This window comes from Mastomys coucha, unplaced genomic scaffold, assembly GCF_008632895.1.
Source record: "Mastomys coucha isolate ucsf_1 unplaced genomic scaffold, UCSF_Mcou_1 pScaffold22, whole genome shotgun sequence".
Lineage (NCBI taxonomy): Eukaryota > Metazoa > Chordata > Mammalia > Rodentia > Muridae > Mastomys > Mastomys coucha.
The window spans coordinates 248,325,728-248,348,284 of NW_022196905.1; the positions used below are offsets into that span (position 1 = coordinate 248,325,728).

The 22,557-nt window shown below is 43.5% G+C and overlaps 1 long non-coding RNA gene across 2 annotated transcripts in view; it reads right to left on the reverse strand.

Annotated features, from left to right (window-relative positions):
* LOC116070173 overlaps window positions 1-22,557 on the reverse strand; it is a 44,245-nt gene that overhangs the window by 14,211 nt on the left and 7,477 nt on the right. Inside the window, exons 1-2 of one of the 2 annotated variants that reach the window (XR_004110299.1) lie at window positions 9,996-10,073; window positions 5,024-5,106 (exon numbers count right to left, since the gene is read on the reverse strand). This is a non-coding gene — a long non-coding RNA (uncharacterized LOC116070173). Of the gene's footprint in view, window positions 1-5,023; window positions 5,107-9,995; window positions 10,074-22,557 lie in introns of those variants that run through there. The other variant, XR_004110297.1, reaches the window with a different exon arrangement.

The window sequence follows — 22,557 nt, forward strand, 5'->3', positions numbered from 1 at the left end:
TGCCTCTGTCTCACCTTCTCAAGTAGTAGGTTTAGCACTGCAGCCCAGCCTTAAGATGTCTTTTTAAATGCTGTGCATGGTGCTCAGCGGCCAGGAGCACTTGCTACTTTTACAGAAGACCTGGGTTTGAGTTCCAGTACCTACATGACAGCTCACAAGCACCTGTAACTGGGGATCCCCCCACTTCTGGCCTCCACAGATATACACATACAGGCAAAACACTCACAGACAGAAAATACAAATTAAAAAAATCATTTAAAGCGCTATCTATGTGTTTTATGACATAAATGTAAAATCATATACTAAAAAAAAAAAAGATGATAAAGCATGTTTTTCAAAAGCTCAAAATAGAAGACACCCCTCTGCGCTTGCCCCACTAAAGGTATCTGTTATCAGTCCTTTGGAGGGTATATTTCTGGGAAGCTGGAGAAATGGCTCAGCAATGTTACCCTGGCTTCTCCTCTGGAGAACTAGAGTTCAGTCCCCAGCACCCACACCTGCAGCCCACAGTCACATGTAACTCCAGCTTCAGCATATCTGACCTCTGACCTCCATGGGCACCTGCACTCATGGGTATATACCCACATGCAGACACATATCCACACACCCACATACCATTAAAAATAATAAAAATCTGTCAAAAAGATGATCATTGGACTTAAGTTGGTGTCACATCCTGGGATTGCCACTGATTAAAAAAGTGTTATGGGGCAAGTTACTACAGTTCTCCCACCTGGCAATGCTTGGGTTACAGGCATGCACCAGCCACCTCTGACTTTTTACACGGATTCTGGGAATTTGAACTCAGCCCTTCTGCTTGCAGAGCAAATGACCTTACCCTCTAAGCCATCTCCCCAGGCCCACGTTTGGGATTTGAAGCCAGTCCTTTTGTTTCTGACACCCCCCACCCCCGCTCCCTAGCTGAGGAGGCTTTAAGTGACCTAATAAAGATTATAAACTAAGTGGATGGTGGCAGAAGCACCAGGACTCAGGATCTCCAAGCCTCTCATCCCTGAGCTGATGCCTGGGACCTCTGAGCTCAGGCAAGCTGAGCTGCTGGATGCCAGACAGATTACCCCTAAATCCCTGCCCCTGCTAGCTATGCAGCTTCCAACCTGGAGATGTCTGGGCTAATCAAGACCAAAGGAGGGTTTCGAAGCGGGAGAGGCAGGCTGCAGACTTAGCAGGAGGCAAGGAGTAGCATCTTTTGATTTTCTGAACTGGTCCCCTTTGATCTGAAGATCAATAAGAGTAAATGAGTTACAGGTGAGGAAGTCTTTCCCTCATAGGCTTGCTGCTGCTATGGTGGGGCTCTTGAATTTGCTGCTGTCCTCCAGCCTTGGGACTCCCTCTAGAATTCCCCCTCAGCCACCTCCACAGAAAGTAGGCATCACGGAGACTTTTCTTTCTGTGAGTGCCAAACAAGTTTCTCTCTCTCTCTCTCTCTCTCTCTCTCTCTCTCTCTCTCTCTCTCTCTCTCTCTCTCTCTCTCTCTCTCTGTGTGTGTGTGTGTGTGTGTGAGACCCCCCATGTGTGATTTCAATAGCTCTTCCCCACTGTTTGGCAGCCGCAGCCGTCCTCCAGTCTCAGCTGTAGGAAGAAGGCCTGGATTTAATAGGTCTTTACTGCAAATGTCAACTAGACCCTAAGAAAACTGCCTGGAGATGCCACAGGGAGCACAACCAGGCTATTTCAAGACCAGTTCAAGGGATGAGCACTGACTTTGACTAGCTAGGAATTTAGGGTGATTGTGTACCTGGGGTGTTATGCAGCTCCTGAGGTCTTCTTCTGTCAGTCACCCTGAGCAGAAAGAATCAGAGGGCAGCAAAGAAGTGCTTACTGGCCACCTGAAGGGTTTGGGAGCCCCAGGTCCAAAGCTACAAGGGAGTTACAATCATCACTCTTGGGTCTCCAGATTGAGCCAGACCTTTTGGGGATATTTTCCAGCTGTGTATAATTGAGTAGAGGGTTTTGTGTCCTGCCTCAGTGCCTGGCACAGCCTAGGCCCCACATGAACAAGTACTGATTGAATGAATTGTTGCCTCAGTAATTAATAATAGGGGCTGGAAGTCCTGCAGAGGACTCTGGGAGTTTGGATGTGGCCATCCACTATAAGGAACTGAGGACCGCTAAACTCAAGGAGCTAGTACTTGGAAGCATGCCCCCTTCAAAGTGCTAATCCAGAAGAGTAACCCTTGCCCCATTGCAGATGGCTTTCATGGATTCGAATGGCCCAGACCATGAGATTAAACATCTGACAAATTTGGGTTCAAGTGCTGCAACCTGTCTGCTGTTTGACTTCATACAAATCTCTTCATCTTAAAAAACAATACAAACCAATAACTTGTTCTGAAATTGTTGCCTCCCAACCCCTATATGTGTGCAGGCATATTCATGCCACAGAATGCCTATTAGGTCAGAGGACAATTTTTAGGAGTTGGTTCTCTCCTTCCACTGCGGGTTCTGGGGATTGAACTCAGGTCATCGGACTTGACTAGCAAGTGCTTATACCCACTGAGACATCTCATTGCTTCTGTTTCATCTTTTAAATCTCAATTTTCTCATTAATCTCTGTCTATCTGTCTCTGTCTCTCTGTCTCTGTCTTTCTGTCTCTCTGTCTGTCTGTCTGTCTGTGTGTGTGTCTGTGTGTGTCTCTCTGTGTGTGTGTGTGCTTTCTGTGAGAATAAAAGGCTTATGGGACTCTTGGAATGACTCAAAAATAAGAAATGAAGAAAATAAATGTTTGTCTCTCATAAATGAATTTGACTACCTTAGCTTGTATGATTCTAAAATATTCTCTTCCATCCTTCTTGTTGGATGTCCTTAGTACTATTGATTTACTATTCACGAATTGGTTTATTTAGTTTTTGGGTTTATGATCATCAAGGTGGTGAGATTCAGTGCTGGTAAATCAGTTGTTTAAATTCTTAGAATGGTCTTTCATGACCTAACACCAAAACCTGGCAAAGCACCCAGGACTGAACTAAGTTAGGCATATTATCTCATGGCAAAAAGGATGTGAGTGTACTCTGGGAACAATAGGCTTCTCAGGAAGATGGCAGAAGGAATTATTTGGGGGATATAGTGATGTAGGGTGTAAGGCAGATTGGGCACTGCCAAGTAGTGCTGGTCATTCATATTGATGTCTGTATATATTTCTTATTGTAGCTATAATAAAACACTATAAACCTAGTGGCTTAAATAGATACTGTAGTTCTAGGAAAAAAGAAGTCCAAATTGACTGAACTAGAAATCAAGGTGTCAATAGGGAGAGTCTCATTGGAGGGCCCAACAGGGACGATCTAATTCCTTGCCTCTCTTAGTTCCCAGCTTCTAGTTGTTGCTTCCACCCCATAGCTGTGGCTTCTTCCTTTGTCTTCAAACAGATACATGATACTATTTTTTTTTTTTTTTGAGAGAGGGTTTCCCTGTGTAGCCCTGGCTGTCCTGGAGCTCACTCTGTAGACCAGACTGGCCTCAAACTCAGAAATCCACCTGCCTCTGCCTCCAAGTGCTGTGATTGAAGGCGAGCGCCACCACTGCCCAGCGATACTGTCTCTTATAATGACCATTGGGCCTTCCTAAATAACGTAGGGTCATTCTTCCACTTAAAATTCTTTGACTTAGTTTCCATGAACTTATTTACCTCCTGTCATAGGAAGCGTCATACCCACACATTCTTAGGATTGGGAAGGGTGTCACCATCTTCAAGAGGGTATTAGTCACAACGGCAAGTGTACAGTTCTTATCTAGATGAGCAGAGTGAGCCCCAAGCCGTGACTTGTAAAGCAACAGCAGCCAGTCACATGAACAAGGTCCCCAATCCTTAATGTGCGTTTGTCACAGGGAATGGGTGGATACTGACAGACTCTTTTTAACTAGAGTCAATACGCTTGGACCTCCTTAGTTTCTGCCCGTTGTCCCTGTGTATCTCTGGCATCACGCCTAGGCTGTCGTTTGGCAGTAAGTGTCATGTCTCTTTAGGCTCCTCCTGTGACAATTGCTCAGGCTTTTACCCCCACTTCTGATGTCCTTGAACATTTGGGAAGTGCTGATCAAACACTTTGTAGACTGCCAGTCAGTTAAGACCTGTTTGCTGTCTTCTCAGGAGAAGCTTAAAGACTTTGAAGAGGAAGACCCTGGAGACAAAGTGCCCTTCCCATTCAATCCTCTCAAGGCTGTGCTGTCAGCGTGTGACCTTCATTTCCCAGGTGTCTGTGGTTCAAAGGCCTTGCTTTTACCTCGTTTGCATGCGCAGATTTCTGAGAGGAGTCCCATCATGAAGCTCTGCCTCAAGAGTGTGCTGCTTCTTTTGTGTTAAGAGTATTCATGGAAATTATTTTGAATTCTACATGTATCTAATATCCTTCACTTACCAGTTTGGTCATTTATTTCAGCATGGACTCAGGGGCATTTATTTTATCCTTTGGTTATGATCTAATATTATTTTATGTTCTTGAAACGTTAGCTTTGACTGGAGTACTCTCCTTTGGGTCCTATGTCTTTAAATTGCCTTTTACTTAATAATTTTTATATAAAATATATTTTGATCATATTCTTTTCCTTTATGATCCTTGATGATCATAAATCCAAAAAATTACATATTTTCCCCTTCCTTTTCCTCCCCCAGGCCCCACATATCCTCCCTTTGATCTCTTTCATGATCTCTTTTTTAGTTAATTGTTGTTATATACATAAATATATATGTATACATATATGTACATTTGTAGATATATAAATAAAACTTCAGTCTATATAATGTATGTATCTATTTTCAAGGCTGGCCATTTGAAAAAAGCAAGGGTTACTGTCCCCTTGCTTTTTTGTTTTTTGAGATGTGTGCATATATGTGCTTTGTGTGCATATGTGCATGTTTGTGCATTTACTTAGGGCTTCTCTACTTTCTGGCACTGCAGTGTATATGCCCTGGGATTATTGTAAATATTTTTTACTTTGGCCCTCAGAATAGCCATTTTCCCAAGGAGCCAGGTCCTGTTTATTGAATGCTGTTATATTACATACCATGGTGGAGGTGCTGGCTGGGCCAGCTGCTTGTAGTCCAGAAGTTCAACTTTTGTAACCTTAAGTTTAAGATCTTGTTTGTCCTGTAAGCAGAGACACATGCAAATGGTCATTCTGTATAGATGTCTGGAGCTCAGGGAGGGGTCTGGCCCGGGGACCACATCTGAGAGTCATCATATTAGAAACTCTCTTCATATCTGAGACTGGCCTTGACCTCTTGCCCTTCTTGTTTCTACCTTCTAAGTGCTGGAGTGTAGGTATGTGCTTGGCTTAAGTGACTTTTTTTGGAGAAGTTTTTCTCTAAAGGGGAACAAAGAAATGGGCTGGTAGCTAGACAGAGACATGATTAAGAGAAGTATTTTCTCTCTCTCTCTCTTTCTCTCTCTTTTTCTCTCTCTCTCTTTCTCTCTCTCTCTTTCTCTAGACAAGGACTCACTATGTTGATCAAGCAGACCTTAAACTTACAGAGACCAGCCTGCCTCTGCCTGCTTAATGTTGGGATTAAAGGTGTGTGTCGCCATGTCTGGCCTCTAATTAATCTTTTTGTAATGGAGTTGATACAGTGCATTTATATTTATAGGAATAATCCACAGAGAAGTAAAAACACTGAGAGTGTACTGAAAAGAGGGGATAAGAGTGATGATGTTTATAATTAAGATATTTCTCTTTCAGATGCCTGCACACCATGTTTATTGCAGTGCCACAATGTCAAAGTTAAATTAGCATGCATATGAATGTAACATATAAATATGTAAATATATATGTCTTAGCTATAAAGAAAAACAGAATATAGTTTTCTAGAAAGTGGATGGAAGTGGAGCTCATCATTGTGGTTGAAATGAGCCAAACACAAAAGTAATACTGTGTCACATGTTTTCTCCCATATGTAGAATTTATGTTTAAAAAGTTGTGAGAGTAGAAGGGAGGAAAGACAAAGGGGATCTGCTTGAGGGTTAGAGGAGAGAAGGAAATAAATTGGAATGGATACATCACAGAGCATTGTGTCTACGCATGGTGGTGCCAGAATGAAGCCCATTATTTCTTGTAGTTAATATCTACTGAGTGGATGAAAGATGTCACTCTTTCCCCTTACCCCGCTAAGTGCTTTATATGATGTAATTCTTCCTAAATACCTCTTAAATATAATAATAGTTTAGGGGTAGATGTCACAAGAAATTCTACAATGTAAATATTAGTCACATTTTGAATATTAGGAAACATAGGCCAGGGGAGAGTGAAGGCAGTCTACTATGGCCAGAAGCTGGTGAATGGAAGATCTACAATTCAAATCTGGGTTCTTCGAATGTCAGCATCCATGAGTGATGTCAGCGTCCACGAGTGATGTCAGCATCCGTGAGTGATGTCAGCATCCATGAGTGATGTCAGCATCCATGAGTGATGTCAGCATCCATGAGTGCATGTCAAGGTGCTTCTTCTTGAAATCCTGTGCGAGTTCCCTCTTATCATTCCTTTATTTGATTTTTTCCTTTTTATGGAAAATGTGCTTCCTAGTTAATAAGATACTGACATGCCTATAGGAAAGGCTGACAAACAAGATAACTGGAGGCCACCAATATTTCTCTAGAGCTGTACCCATAGGGTGATATACTCTCTGATGACCTTGATATACTCCACATGCTTATTCTCCTCTCCAATGGAGGGTCAAATATATTTTTATCCCTCTACTCCTTCTCTTAATCCATCCATCCATCCACCCACACATCCATCCATCCCAGAAGTACACTGGGCACCTGGTAGATGCTTAGAACACAGTGAAAAACAAAGGGGACCTGGTGTGTGCCTATGCATGTGAGCCTTAGTCTCCTTGAATACTTTTGGATATAGATAGCCAATTCTATGACAGGAAGTGACAATGACTTATTACTGTCCTCTGGTCTCAGACAATGTCTTAGTTGTTGTGATAAAACACTGACCAAAGCAACTTGGGGAGGAGAGGGTTTATTTTAGATTACAGCTTGCATTCCATTATTCTATTATGAGGGGGGAGGAACTCCAGGCAGGAATTGATGCAGAAACCATGAAGGAATACTGCTTAATACTCAATCTACTTTCTTATACAACCCAGCACCAGGACCTAGCTAGTATCAGTTATCCTATATCAATCATTAATCTAGAAACTTGCCAGCAGACCAGTCTGATGGCAGCACTTTCTCAATTGAGGTTCCCTCTTTTAGGATTACTCCAGCCTGTACAGAGTTGACAAAAACCTAACCACCATAGTAGGTAATAAAAGTGAGGCAAGAAAGTTGGATATACTACAGTGTGAGCAAGAGGGGAGTGTGGTTGACTGTAACATCTGAGGTTTACCTAATAGGAACACTCACTTCCCAAACTGAGCCAGTAATCCTGAACCACAGCATTGGCAATGAGCACACTTTCTCTACAAGGAAACAAAACAACGGACACCTGCACACGAAGGCTCTCAATTTTAAGTTGTGGGCAGTTGACTTTAGTAAACACTTTCCTTGCCTTCCTATATCTCTCTCCTCCATTTATGTCTGATCCAATTTATGGGTGTCAGTTTGCTTCATGGTAATCTATTAAGTAAACACGGTAGTTCTACACTTACCTAATTAATAAGTAAACTACTATTTAACATCATCTGCATTGTGCTTTGGCCTTTAAAACATTTGAATTTTGTATCCCAGTCCTTCAAATTTCAATTCCTCTGAAATATGCTTTGTGGCTATTGACTGTATCTAAAGAGTTTATGAATATGCATACATTTAGACTGATCCCAGTGGATATTAAGTTCTAAGTGCTACCTGTATTTTTTAAAGGCCACATTGCTTATGAAAAGCTTAGAAAGAAATGGATTATAGGAAAACTCTTGGGCTTTTTGGGATTGACTTTGCTATGATTGTTGAAAAAAAGGAGGGACAGGGTACACAGCTCAGATGCTTGGAACTGGGGCATGCACAGTCTATCTTGTCTAGGTCACCGAATTGAATCCAGCCCAAGGCAAAAAAATTGCAACGTGTGAGCGTCAGCATCTATTCAGGGGCCTGTGTGAGGGACTTGGAACTCAGCTGGCTGTTAGAGCCAGGTTTCCTCTGCCATTCTGTAGCTGTGCATTACTAGTATTGCCATCCCCTGGTTACATGATATAGAGACACAGGCAGAGGGAGGGAGGCTGTTGAGAGGGCCCACGAGGAAGTAAGTCATGGCTTGAGTCTTTATGTTAGTTTGTCTATCATGTGTGATACAACACTAAGTGCCAGGTCTTATTATTTATTTTAAAAATCTATTATTATTATTGTGTGTGTGTTGTGTGTGTGTATGTGTGTTATGTGTACCTGTCAGTACCACAGCACCCACACGGGGGCCAGAGGACCACTTTGGGGAGTCAGTTCTCTTCTCCCATTATAAGACTCCAGAATGATCATGCTAGTGTGGCAAGTGCTTTCATCTACTGGGTTACCTTTCTGATCCTGGGTGTTCTCCTATTTCCATGAATCATATTATATATTTGTCCCAGCTATACCATTATTTACATTTGAAAGAGTGAGCAAAAATTAACTTAATAATTCCATATGGCCGGGCGGTGGTGGCGCACACCTTTAATCCCAGCACTTGGGAGGCAGAGGCAGGTGGACTTCTGAGTCTGAGGCCAGCCTGGTCTACAGAGTGAGTTCCAGGACAGCCAAGGCTACAAAGGGAAACCCTGTCTCAAAAAAAAAAACCAAAATAATAAAATAATAATAATAATAATAATAATAATAATTCCATATGAAAAGTTTGCCCCATCATTAATCAACAGCCCGTATTACTTGCTGTAGGATAGAACACATCTATCAGGAATACTGTAAGTTACATAACTATTACAGCTTTGTCAACAGATATGTGTGGGTTACACTTATCTTGTCCACCACTGATAGAAGATGTTTGACCTAAATCCATCTGTAAGGAAAGGAGAGGACTACTAACCCTGGATTATACATGCCAACAGGCCATTCTTTTTCTGGAAAATTGTTAGCTCATTAATTGTCCATTGACTTGAAGTTGACCAAATCCTTATTCTGAGTCTAGCAGAGTTTCCCACCCTGGGCTTTTCGGGGGGCCCTGAGTATTGAATTTTAATTGTGCTCTCTTACTGGACCATGGAGCTGATATTTATTCCACACACACTAGAACAACTTCATCAGTTTCATGGCTGGCACAAGCCTGGCACCATGGTTCAGCACATTGGTTCAGATGATTCAGTTGTTAAATATTTTTTTTAACACTGTCCTTACATTTTCAAGTTAAGGTGCATGAAAGGTGATACAATGGAAGGAGCACAGGTTTCTCTGGAGGCTGGAGGACCATGTCAGGCAGAACCAACCGCTCTCTGGAACATAGTTATGATTGGACACTTGTCAGGAATGGACCCTCCAGGGCCTCCCTCTTCACTCCCCTGCTTTTGAAAAGCCAGCTGCTCTCCCTGCTTCCTGTTCCCAGAGCGTGGAGCTGTCCGCAGTGCTGATTTTTGTCTGCAAGATTGACTGGGTTACATAAGGAAAAAGATCTTAATGGCCTTTTGAATGAGCTGCGGGGAGATGCATTCTTACTGATTTTCCTCTTTCCTGCTCTCAATTTTTTTTGTTGTTGTTGTTATAGTTCTGGATGTGTCGATGCAGAGATGAAAACAACAAAAGCAGCCTTTACTAGCCATCAGCCCTTCCCTGAGCACATTGAATGCAGTCTCTCTTTTAGTTCTGGCACTTCCTAGATATTCCCACTTTCTAGATAAATAATCTGATGACAACGGAAGTTGTTTAACTGATTCAAGGTCACACAGTCAACATAGAGGCGGACTTGAGGTTTAAATATTCCGACTTCAAACAATTTTAAATGAAAATTTTTCTTTAGATGTGGAAGTCTGGAGGCTGACTGATTTTGATCAATTCTAGAGCATACTGTTTACTTGTCACAGAAAATCTTGATTTTCTTTATGAACAACAGCATTTACCCCAGGACTGTGGCTGCTGGTGACCGTCACAGATTACAATGGCATGTGATGTTCAGCGCAGGTGACTGGCTGTCACTGCTGACCGAGACTTGCTAACAGCCAGAAACACATTCTTCTGGGCCCCAAGGGCCCCATTATCTAAAAAGAAATGTTTCTCTTACTTTTTGAGGGCCCTTTAAACACAGAAGACCCTTTATTTGAGGAATCATATCTTCTATGTGCCTCTAAGCTGGCTTAGAACAAATTCCTTCTACAGAGAACATAGCCAACTCAAGAGAGCAGGTAGAGAGTGAACGCGTTTAAAGGGCTCCTGCGTCTGCAATCACCATATCTACATTCTCTAGCCCGCACTAGTGTTTACTATATCTACACAAATACTCAACATTGCACGAGTCCCACTATTCCCAAGGTCACCTGGGCTTGGCAATATTTTTGTAATCCAGACAATTGGCAGGAATCAGATGCCATCTTCTTCCTTTATAATAAACCGTTTACTGCTTCCCTGCCCCCATCTGACATTTATAGAGTACCTGGTTCTAGGAGCAAAGGAAAATAAGACTCATCTGCTATTTGAAGCTGATGCAACCTCCTCCCTACCAAAACTGCCTATTACAGGGCTTTGTACATTGCCTGAGGCTTCACCTTTCCTTTTTCTGCAAACTCCTCCTTTCTCTCCCCAGGGATAAACACAAATTAATGTGTGTACTGGAAACCGGTGCATGATGACATCAGGGTCTTAAGGAAGCCAGTTTGTGTTGTGTAGAAGCGATGGATTTGTCTCCCCACGGTTCCTTGACTTCCAATCAAACATGCTAATTAGAACCTCACAAACAAGCCAGGCCTGAGAAGAGGGTGGTTTCAGCCAGGAGGAGGGCAAAGAGCTGTTCTCAACCCCACTCAGTTTGAGCTTGGTGTTTCAGCCTTTGTTCCTCATCAGCAAGAATTGCTCTGTCCTTGCAACTCTGTCTTACCTATGACAGAATAAAAATCAATGCCTTTCGCCAGAAATATTCCTACCATTGTCTTTATGATGGTTGACAAATAGCCACCATTTTGGTGTTTGATCAATTGACATCCCATAGAATTACTAATATCTCCTTTGATTATCCCTTGACTGCTCACAGTGGAGATGTATGCCTTTGTTGAAATAATTAAAAAATGATGTGACAGGTACCTACATGGCAATTTAGTGCTGAGATGCTAAACAAAACCAAGCCCATCTATGAACCTACTAGAGTTGCTTGAGAAGAGGGAACATTGGTTGAGGAATTACCTCTACCAGACTGGTCTATGGGGGCCATTTTTATTATTGTTGACTGAGGTAGGAAGATACAACCCAACTGTGCACTGTGCCAACCCTGGGAAGGTGGGTCTGGGCTTTCTAAGAAAGGCAGTAAACAAGCCTGGTGAGTGTTCTCATAAGCAATGTTTCTCAATGTTCCATAGAGACTATGGTTCCTAACTCAAGCTCCTGCTTTGGCTTCCCCCTGGATGGACTGTAAGCTTTAAACCAAATAAACCCTTTCCTGTCCAAGTTGGTTTTGGTCAGTGTTTATCACCACAGCAACAGGAAAATCACCACTATCTTTTCTGATAGCACCCTTTCCTTCATCATGGGGCATGACTATGAAGAAAGCTAAGCCTAAGAAAGGGTTGTAATGTTACAGTGAGAGAAGTTTGGAAGAGACTTTCACAATATGCTTTTTAGTTCCATGGACAATGACTTCAGCCTTGTCTCTAGACCTGGCACATATTAACTATACATAGCATGTCCAGAATGTCACAACTCAGATCTCTCTTTCTCCTTTCACTATTGAACTCAGGACTTCAGGATGCTCCCCAAGTTTTAGAGCTAAGAAATTTCATACTACCAAATACACAAATATCAAGGTTTTATAAGTGGTTCTTAGGCTAATGGAATCCTTTCATTAATTAACTTAGTATCTATGTTACTGAAGACCTACTAGATGCCAGGCTCTGTCACTTAAAATTTCCCTTGCTACATTCCTCATGTGCTTTGTATTTCAGTGGGTGACACAGAAGACAAAAGGCCTCAATAGAAAGACACCTGGGCACATGGCTCCAGCTGCATATGTAGCAGAGGATGGCCTTATCATGCATCAATGGGAGGAGAGGTCCTGGGTCGTATGAAGGCTCCATAGATGTCCCAGTGTAGAGGAATCGAGGATGGGGAGGCAGGAGCCAGTGGGTGGGTAGAGGAACACCTTCATAGAAGCAGGGGGAGGGAGGATATGATAGGGTGTTTCTGGGAGGGAGCGAAACTGGAAAAGGGGATAACATTTGAAATGTAAACAAAGAAAATATCCAAAAGAAAAAATAAAAAGAAAGAAAGACACCTGGGGTAGTTTTAGAATGGTGAATGCCTTGAAGACAAGACAAAATACATGAGTAGAATCCCAGGCCATACATCCTGGCTTTGGGTCTGGCTACTTGCTTCCATTAAGAGGAAATGATATAAAGTAAATAAAAGGAAAGGTGAATTTATTTGTAGTAAAGGCCCAAGCCAGGTAGAGTTAGTGTCTGTTGCTACCTTGCCCACCATTACACTTTACACAAAGGATAGAACAAAAGCCAGGAAAAGTACACATGTAGAATTAGCTGTCCACTCCAGTGACATATCTGAGAGTCTGTCCTTGCTCCAGGTGCTAGGGATTCTGGGAGTTATCTTCAAGCTTGGAATGGTATTTCTTATAGGGAGCTAGACCTGGAAAAGAAATCTATTTGTGTATTAATTAATCAATTTATATTTGAAATAGTAACTTCTAGAAACTCTGTTACCATGGGACAGTGGCTTTGGGGAGAGGATGGTCCTAAGAGTAAGGGAACATGTGTCTATGAAGGATGTTTGAACTGAACTTTGGCAAGAAGGAGACAGCCTGGCAATACTCAAGGTTTCTGTCTGTCTCAGTAACAAGTTCTCCAAAGTAGGAATAAGTTTTTCATACTCAAAGGACAGAACTAGAGAGACGGGGAGGCTCACAATGAGGGAGGGCAAGACAGAAGAGGCAGAAGAAAGATGCAAAGTAGGGGAGATGTGCAGCATTGTAACAAATACAGTTCTGTAAGTCATAGCAGGTGTTTTGGAGATAGGGGATTCCATTTTCATTATATCCATTTATTTTGTATGCAATTACAGGTGGGTGGGTGGATGGATGGATGAATGGATGGATGTGTGCCGTGAAGCACATGTGGTGGTCAGAGGACAGTTTGCCAGAGTTGGTTCCCTCCTTCCACCATGTGAGACACAGGGATCAAACCCAGGTTGTCGGGTTTGGTGGAAGGCATTTTTACCAGCTGAGGCATCTTGATAACACTTAGATTTCATATACTTATATTTGTGTGTGTGTATGTATGTATATGTGTATATGTGTGTATATGTATGTATATGTACATATGTATATGTATATTGTGCAACCATCGAGAAGATTTAAGCAGGGATTAAGTTTACCTGTCTAAGAAAATAGCTCATAGGATGGGAGGAGGAAGAAGGAGATATGGCTCAGAAAGAGGTTCTGCAGTGACCAAATGGAGCGAAAATTTCCATCTCTTTCCAACGACAAATGGATTAAGTACATTTGAGAACTATAGCCAGGAGTGAGCAGAGATTGTTTCCTCTCCAGGCTCTGCCTTGCCCCGTTTATTGCACCATTTCATTCTGCTGTAATCATCTGATGTACAGTTCATCATTCTTCATTGCATTTGACAGATGGGGAAGTCACAGCTGTAAGAATCAAGGGATACTGCCCGTACCTCCCCTCACAGCGAGTGACATCGGAGGGCATTGCTTGTATCCACACACAGTGAATGACAGAGTAGCAGGCTCAAGCTTAACACCCAAACCAGTGCAAACCCACAAGCCACCGAGATCAGTGCTGTTGCTGGCGATGAGGAGCTGGGGAGCCTGTAGTTGTATAGGTAGGTTTTGAACCCAGGCAGACTTCATTCCAGCCTGGTTCTCTTACTTCAGAACTCTGTGACCTTGGGCAAGTGGCCTCAGCAGCTTTACATTGCCTCCAATTCTGCTCTATAAATAGAGGATAATAACAATAGATTCTAGTTCCCAGGTTTGCTGACTTCATATGTGCATTTAGAACAGTGCTCATCACAGGAAGCAGCCAGTAAATGTACTGCAAAGACTGTGGGCTCTTCTTCCTCTTGTGTGCAGGTGAAATGCTTAGCCCAGAACAGAGGTTCGAAAGAGGGCATTATATTTTACTTGACGCCCAATGAATCTCATTCTCTCTCATTCCAAATGAGCTTGCAGCCCCCAAGTGACCCTTCTCTCCCAGAGTGCCCAAGGCATGGATGTTTCTCTCTGGGAAGTTTTGGTGTAACCAGAAGGCCACTGAGTGTCTGCCGCTGTTGCAGTGTGGAAAGCACTGGGAAAGGAACCGTGGCATGAGTGAGTTCTTGAGAACTGAGACAAGAGTCAGGTGACCTGGAGTAGTTAGAAGAGACACTTTCACCACATGGAGAGCTCAGGAATGAAAATCGAGGAAGAATATGAAAGGGAGATACCCTGGAGATGGAATCACAGCGAGTTGTGAACCATGTGAGAATTTGAACATGCTGGGATTTGAACCCAGCCCTCTGGAATTGCAGCATTTGTTCTCAGCCACTGGACCATCTGACCAGCACTGCAATCCTGAATTATAGAACAGATGCCCACAGTCCCCAAGGGAAGAAACCGATGGATTTTCTAGGTCTCTGTGAGAAAACACGAGGGAGAGAGGATGCCACTGTTCTACTGGGGCTGATAACTGGGTCTTGAAACTGAATCAGCAGATGTCTGGAAAGCCCAGGTTCATTGTTTTCAGTGGCTCCTCAGCATCTGTGCTGTCACACGATGGTCAGTAGAGGGCAGTGTAGCCAATGTACCGCTGTGAGTGAGGGGCTGCCAAGAGTCCTGGAAAGAGTTTCTGAAGCTTAAAACTGCACCTGTTTGTGCACGTTCTGAGGATAGCCCATCTCTTCACTTTTCTTTGGAGTCCAGTTCTTTTCTCTCTGTCTCCAGTGCGTTCTTCTTTCCTTCCATCCTTTGCTTGCTCCATCGTGGGTCCACATTCTTCACCTTTTACCTCTGTAAAGCATGTGGACACCCACTGCCTCCGTGGATCCTCTGAGGTATTTTCTAAGAGACGCGTCAGATTATTGTGCAGATCAAGAAACAGGCCTAGAAAGGTTCCTGGTCCCTCAGCCCCCGTTCTTTGTTCCAGTGTCCTTACAGGCTGACTGCCAAGGGTTGCAGTGTTTATCACTGCAAAGATATCTCCCCAAACCCCAGAGTACCACACACCCTTCTGAGCCACAACAAAAGCTTCCAAAGCAGTAAACACGGAAGGAGCTTCTTCAGAAGCATGGACTCAGGAGTCCTGTGCATTTTATACGGTCCGTGGCCCAAAGGATGAAAAATCTAAGCTGTAGACTCTAAGGGCTCTGCATACTCTTAGGAGCAGGAAGAAACAGATCTGCCTTTGTGATTTTTATTAATTATATGTAAGTACACTGTAGCTGTCTTCAGACACTCCAGAAGAGGGCATCAGATCTCATTACGGATGGTTGTGAGCCACCATGTGGTTGCTGGGATTTGAACTCAGGACCTTCAAAAGAACAGTCAGTGCTCTTAACTGTTGAGCCATCTCGCCAGCCCCTGCCTTTGTAATTTTTAACGACAGAAGCCACCAGCATTCCTGGCTCAGGACTGGTTGGCTGGACTGTGCTAGCAAATACTATATGCAGTATTGAAGTGTGGGGCTGTGAGGAAAGTTCTCTAAACTCCCATGAGGGGTGACTATACGGACCCATTTTCTGGGTATAGATTGTTCCCATCTCCTCTTACACAGCTCAGGCTTTGTGTCCCTGACTGTGGTTTGGCAGTTCATTATTCACCTTAGGAAGGGGGGTAGGTAGCTGGGCTGCTAGGTACCAGCATCTGATGTCACCTCTCAGTTATTTGTGGAGAGTCCCCCCTGGATTGTTTGGTATTTGGACATTATTGGTTGTTAAATATTATGGATTTCATCCCTGGCTTCAGAGTGACAGAATCCTAATGCTTTTATTGAATTTCTCCAAACCCAGGGGAAGAACCACAGTCAATCTTTCTGTGTGTCTCTGTCTCTTATTTTCTCTTTCTCATCCCGCCATCTCTGCTCAACGGTCCACAGCAGAAGATGGTGGTTTCCCCATAGCTCCCAATTAATTTTACTTCAAGCCCATAGCTCAGAGCAATGCAAGTCTCTGAACTACAATTTAGAGCTCTTGCAGGGGTGAGTCTCACGAGTTAGTGAAGAGCAGTGTCCATCTTTGCTTCAGCCACTATGTTTAGAAGGCTATAGGCACACGATGTAAGGATAAACACATTCAGTGTGACCCTGTAAGTGACAATGTGGGCAGTTATTTGAGAAGGGCGCTGTTGTGGGTGGCTTCTGAAATTACCCCCAAGGATAGCTTATCTCTGGTGACAGGAATTTATACCATCGGCTCTTAACTAAGAGCTGGGCTTAGAGACTTGCCTCTAGTATATAGATGGGATTAGCTGATGAGATGCCATCTCTAAAGTTAGGTTACAAGCCTAGGCCCTGATCCCACTCACACTCCTGGCTTATCTTTGCTGGCTGTGATAAAGGAAGCTATCACATGTGCCCCCTGGCAAAATCTGGGAGGCAAAAATCTGAGGACTGCTTCTGGTCAAATGTCAGCAGGGAACTATCCTGTCAACACCCGATGGAAAGCTCTTATAAGTAGACCCTTCCCACTCAAGCCCAGAGATGTCTGCAGCCCTGTATGGCTCCTTATTTGTAGCCCTTGGAGGAACCTTAAACAGAGGCACTCCTGCTAAGCCATGTGCTGATCCCTGAGCCACAGAAACTACTGGAAGGCAGATGCTGTTTTAAGCCACTTTGACTCCATCCTTCTACAATCTAAAGGACTAAGATTTAGGGCAGGTAGTTAATTATGCAGCCCGAGATGGCTAATGCAGGATTTCCACAGTTGCAAAAGCCCTGAGGTTTGAGATGTCCTCTTGTTCTTACTTTACAACAACATGCCAATTTGTGAGTGTATGCAAGAGTTACAGAACCTCTGCACGCCACATTGTCATCAGTACGACAGATAACAGTAATACATATTGTTTTTGTAAGGCTAAAGGAGATAGTGTGAGCCCAGAGAATGCAGTTAGCGAAGCTATACAAAATGATTCAACAGACTAATATTAATCGGCTATTATAAATTAACATTTTACAGGGTCAATGAAGTTTGGTTAGATGCCTGCCTGACTTTTCAGGAATTGGAGGGATGACTCAGAGATTAAGAATGTGGACTGAGGGCTGGCGAGATGGCTCAGCGGGTAAGAGCACTCACTACTCTTCCGTAGGTCCTGAGTTTGGATCCCAGCAACCACATGGTGGCTCACTGGTGTGTCTGAAGATAGCTGCAGTAAATTACGCTGGAGTGGGAGTGAGAGTAAATGGGGGATCGAGAGGGGCTGGAGCAAGTGGGGCCGGCAGAGGTCCTGAGATCAACAGCAGCCACACATATGATGGCTCATGGCCATCTGTACAGCTACAGTGTACTCATACACATAAAATAAATAAAAACAAAAAAAGCTTAAAAAAAAAAAAAAGAATGTGGACTGATCTAGCTTAGGGGTTAAGAGTATGTTTGTTAGCATCCAAAGCCTGTGGCAACTCATGGGCAGGTCTCAGAGACCTGTTGCCAGAGCAACAGCCGCCATATTCCCAGAATCCATTGGGCTCACCTCCCACCTTTACTTGTGGCCACTACATCAGAACCCATATATATACACGGGAACATTCCTCCATCTTGCTCTCTCTCTCCCTCCTCTCTTTCCACCATACTGCCCCCTCTCTCCCTCTCAATTAAACCTCTTACACGTGGAACTGTTTGGGCCTAGTGTGTGGTATGTCCTGATGCAACCCACTGTTCTAACACATCAATGTTGATCTAGCTCAGGGGTTAAGAGTGTCTACTGATTTGGCTCAGCGCTTAAGAGTGGGCACTGATCTAGCTCAGTTCCCAGCACCTATTTTGTGCAACTCACAACCCTCTGTAACTCCAGCTCCAGAATATCCAATGTCCTCTTTCGGCCTCCTCATGTACCTGCATACCTGTGGACATATATAGGGACCTACACACAAACGCATAAATACACCTTAAAGACATAAGGAAATCTCAACCTTCACATGTATGATAAGCCTGCTCACATGGATCATTGGCACCTTGGCTTCCTCTTAGAGACATCTAGAGAACACTACGGCCCTTCCAGAAATGATCCAGAAAAGAACATAAAATATCAAGTAATCCACATGAGGCAAATAGCTACTTCACTGCACAACAGTGAACTGCTTTCATCTTAGATATTATAGTCAGCACAATTTTATATCACAGAGAAGTTGACTAAAAACAGAACCGGTGCTTTCAGATTCAAAAGCTCAGAAATATATTTGCGTTGATAGAAATGTTTCTGCAGCTTGCTTCCACAGAAAGGCATCCAACAGCCTTCCACAGCCAATTATTTTGTGGGTTGAAATGCCAGGGCACCATGCAGGTGGCTGGCAATCCATCACAAAGATGGAGGCCGAAGGCGGAGCTCAGGAGGGTTATCATCAATGCTTTAAAGGTCTTTGCCTTCTGAGGGCAAAGCCCACGATGTCAGCAGTTCCATGGAAGCACCAACATGCAGCCACTGTGTTTGCACTCTTCCCTGGAATGCTGTTTTCCTTCCTCCAGGAGCTTCGAATCTCCCCAGTGGAGGGAGATGTGTAGATTTTCCTACCTCACCTCACCTCATCTCCATCTTTTCTAGCCTCCATTCCAAGGCCACTGCTCAAGCCCACTTTTCTTACTTTCCAGAGCCGTGACTCTAATACAAGCATCCCCCCATCCCCCCACCACCCCACACACATCCGTGGATCAGTCTACCTACCCCGTGTCTTGGTTCATTCATCCCAGTGAGCATCTTCCTTCCTGGCTGTATGTGGGGACAGCTTCCTGAGCCTACCACTTTTACTATTCGATGCCAAGCACATCACTAGCCTCTCTGGGTTAAGGATGCTGGCACTGTTCGCTGAGAAAACAGTAGAGAAAAAGTCAGAAAAGCATTGGTGAGATGCCTTGCTCTTCCTCCAAAACCAATCCAAAGCTTGCTTAGCAGGTCCTGCCACTGTGTGTAGTTGGGGCCATCACAATCCATCTTTTTATCCCCTTCTATGTCCCTAAGAATGCTAGAAGAAGTTGCCATCCATATATCCGAGTATGTACATGTATGTATTTATGTGTATGTATGTATATATATATATAGTCATATATAAAAGTGATACAGTATAAAAAATAATCTATCATTAAGTTATGGCATCCCTGTCCGGACATCATGAAGTACACTTGCATGAGCTAAGATATCTACAATGTTGCTAGGCATGCCAGTTTCATGTCTGTGTCTGCGATAAAATCTCCTGTCAGAAATGAACTTAAGGGAGAAAGGGTTTATTTGGCTTACAAATTACAGGTCATTGTCCATCACTAAGACAACTCAGAGTAGGAACTTGAGGCAGAAACCATGCAAAGCACTGCTTGCTGGCTCAGTTACAGGCCTGTGTTTAGCTAGCTTTCTTACACAACGCAGGACCACCTGTCCAGGGATTAGAATTCCCAGCAGTGGGCTAGGCTCTCCTGCATCTATTAACAATCAAGACAGTCCTTCACAGACAGGATCACAGGCCCACTGGACAGTCCCTCAATTGAGACTCCCCCTTGTCACTAGGACAAGGGGAAGTCTCAAACTAGACTTTACTAACCTCTTAGAGGAGGCAGTGAGGGTGAAGTATATACCAAAGGCTTCAGGGTGTTTGCTGAGCCCTTCCCAAGGTTCTGCCCTTGGGCTACAAGAGGCAGATATAAAGTAATCTCCGGGCATCAAAACACTCACTGGAAAGGAATAAAGAAAGGCCTTAGCCAAGGGCTGAAAGGTGAGAATAAGAATTCACTGTTTTTCCCTTGATGGAGTAAAAAGAACTGAGGGGAGCTGTTGGGATTCAACACAAGCCAGATGAACAGAACAATGTGGTGCTCACACATGCATTCCATAAGGGGACCAAGTAAAACAGCAGACAAAGACCAAAAAAAAGGAAGGCCAAGGAGAAGGAACCCAGGAAGACTGCTGCCATGGCGTCAAGCTACAGAGGAAATGACTAAGGACATGAGCTCAGTGAGACACAGCAAAAACACCACGAAACAAAGCAGAAAACTTCAGGGATGGATTTCGTGAACCAAAAGGTGGAAAGAAAGGTCGAGGAGAGAACCAAGGCTGTTTTACTCTCATTTCTAATTTTTTTTTTTTTACTATGTTTGTTGTCCATATTCACAGGGCTCAGTATGTTTCAGAGGGTGCATACATGAGTGCACTGAACAAACCAACATTTTAAAGCCTTTGCAGCCTTTGCACCTAAGAGCTCATTGGAAGCAAAATAAAATGATCTTAAAATCATGATTAAGAAAGGGCATTAGTGGGGCAGCCACAGTACAAGAAAAATATGTTCCAAATGCATTAGCGTGTATAATGTCAGCAAAGTGTGCCCAGCTAGGAGAGAGAGAGCTGCTGGCTCATTCCAATCTCTAGTACTTGATAGATAAGACACTGTAGGTGAAAGAGGTATGTGCATTTGGATCCATTTCTCTCTCTCTCTCTCTCTCTCTCTCTCTCTCTCTCTCTCTCTCTCTCTCTCTCTCTCCTCGTGTGTGCGTGTGTGTGTGTGTGTGTGTGTGTGTGTGTGTGTGTGTGTGTACTGTACCACTGAGACATACTCCTGGCCTTCAAATTTTTGAGACAGGATCTTACTATGATGCTCAGGTTGGCATTCAAGTCTCTATGTGGCCCACCCTGGCCTCAAACCTGTAATGTTCCTGCTTTCTGCCCAGGCTTTCCGTCCTGCTTCCCTGATAGGATAGTGTTGGACTCTTGTCCATCTGGAAGTCTAAGCCTAAAATAAATGGTTCCTTCTGAAGGCTCTCTTGGTCCTGATGTTTTATCACAGTCACAGAACAAGGAACTAATTCATGGCCCCATTTCTCAAGTCCTGTGGAGAAACTAACAAGGCTCAATATAAGTTTGGGTGGCAACAAATCATACTTAAATCATAGCAGCTACTTCACTGGCATCTTAAATTGGATTGGTATATGCCTATAGGCCTACACTAAAGATGCTGAAGCAGGGGCATTACAGCAGAAGCTGAGCGACCTCATCTTGAACTACAAACAGAAAGCAGAAAGGATGAACTGGGGATGGCAGGGGGCTTTGAAACCTCATAGCCCACCCCCAGTGATGCATTTCCTCCATCAAGGCCATCCATCCTAAGCCTCCCCAAATGCCATCACCAACTGTGGACCAAGTATTCAAATGTGGAGGAATAACAGGGACAACGCTTTCAAACTACCACATACCCAGTGGAACATGGGTCATGAATGGACTTACACTTTTATTATACAAATGACTTCTTATTCTTGTGGACTTGTATAAATAACTGCAGGGTGGTGATAAAGAAAATTTCTTTCATGTTTTTCTTACATACCCCCTTCTGCTTTCCACCATGAGTTGAGGTAGTATGAGACCCTCACCAAAAGCCAAGTAGGTACCATTGCCACGTTCTTAGACTATAATTACCCAGTTCCAGCTGTTCTTTTATAGCAATACAAACAGACCAAGAAAGCATCCTAATGAAGATACTGAGTAGGAAGTTGGACACTACAAGAAGAGACTAGAGGTTAAAAGACAGATCTAAGCTAAAGGCACACTTTGAGGTCATGGATGTGTAGATGGCTTTTAAGGCTTGCGAATGGGTGAGGCCTCTCAGGGAGGGCACAGAGAAGAAGGCTGTGATAGCTAGTTTCATGTTAACTTGACACAAGCTACAGTCATTTTTGGAAGAGGAGACCTTAACTGAGAAAATGTCCCCACCACATTGGCCTGTAGTGCATTTTCTTGACTGATGATTTTTGTGGGAGGGACTACCAGCTCATGGTGGATAGTGCTATCTCTGTGCTGGTGCTGGTGGTACTCTAAGAAAGCAAACTGAGCAAGCCAGTAAGCAATACTGGTCCATGATCTCTACATTGGCTTCTCCCTCTGGCTTCTTGTCCTATTTGAGTTCCTGCCCTGACTTCTGTCAGTGATGGATTGTGGTAAGCTGAAATAAACTCTTTCTTCTACAAGTTGATTTTGGTCATTTTTTTTTTATCACAGCAATAAAAACCCTAACACAAGGGCCAAGGAATGTGTACTGGTTTACTCTAATACTAAGAAATCAGAACCAGGTATATGGTGTATGTCTATATCCCCAACACTCAGGAGGCTGAAGCAGGAGGACCAAGAATTTGAAACAAGCCTGGGCTACTAGTAAGTTTTAGGTTAGTATGGGCTGCATGGAAAGCACATTGTCTTAGTCAGGGTTTCTATTCCTGCACAAACATCATGACCAAGAAGCAAGTTTGGGAGGAAAGGGTTTACTTAACTTACTTCCACATTGCTGTT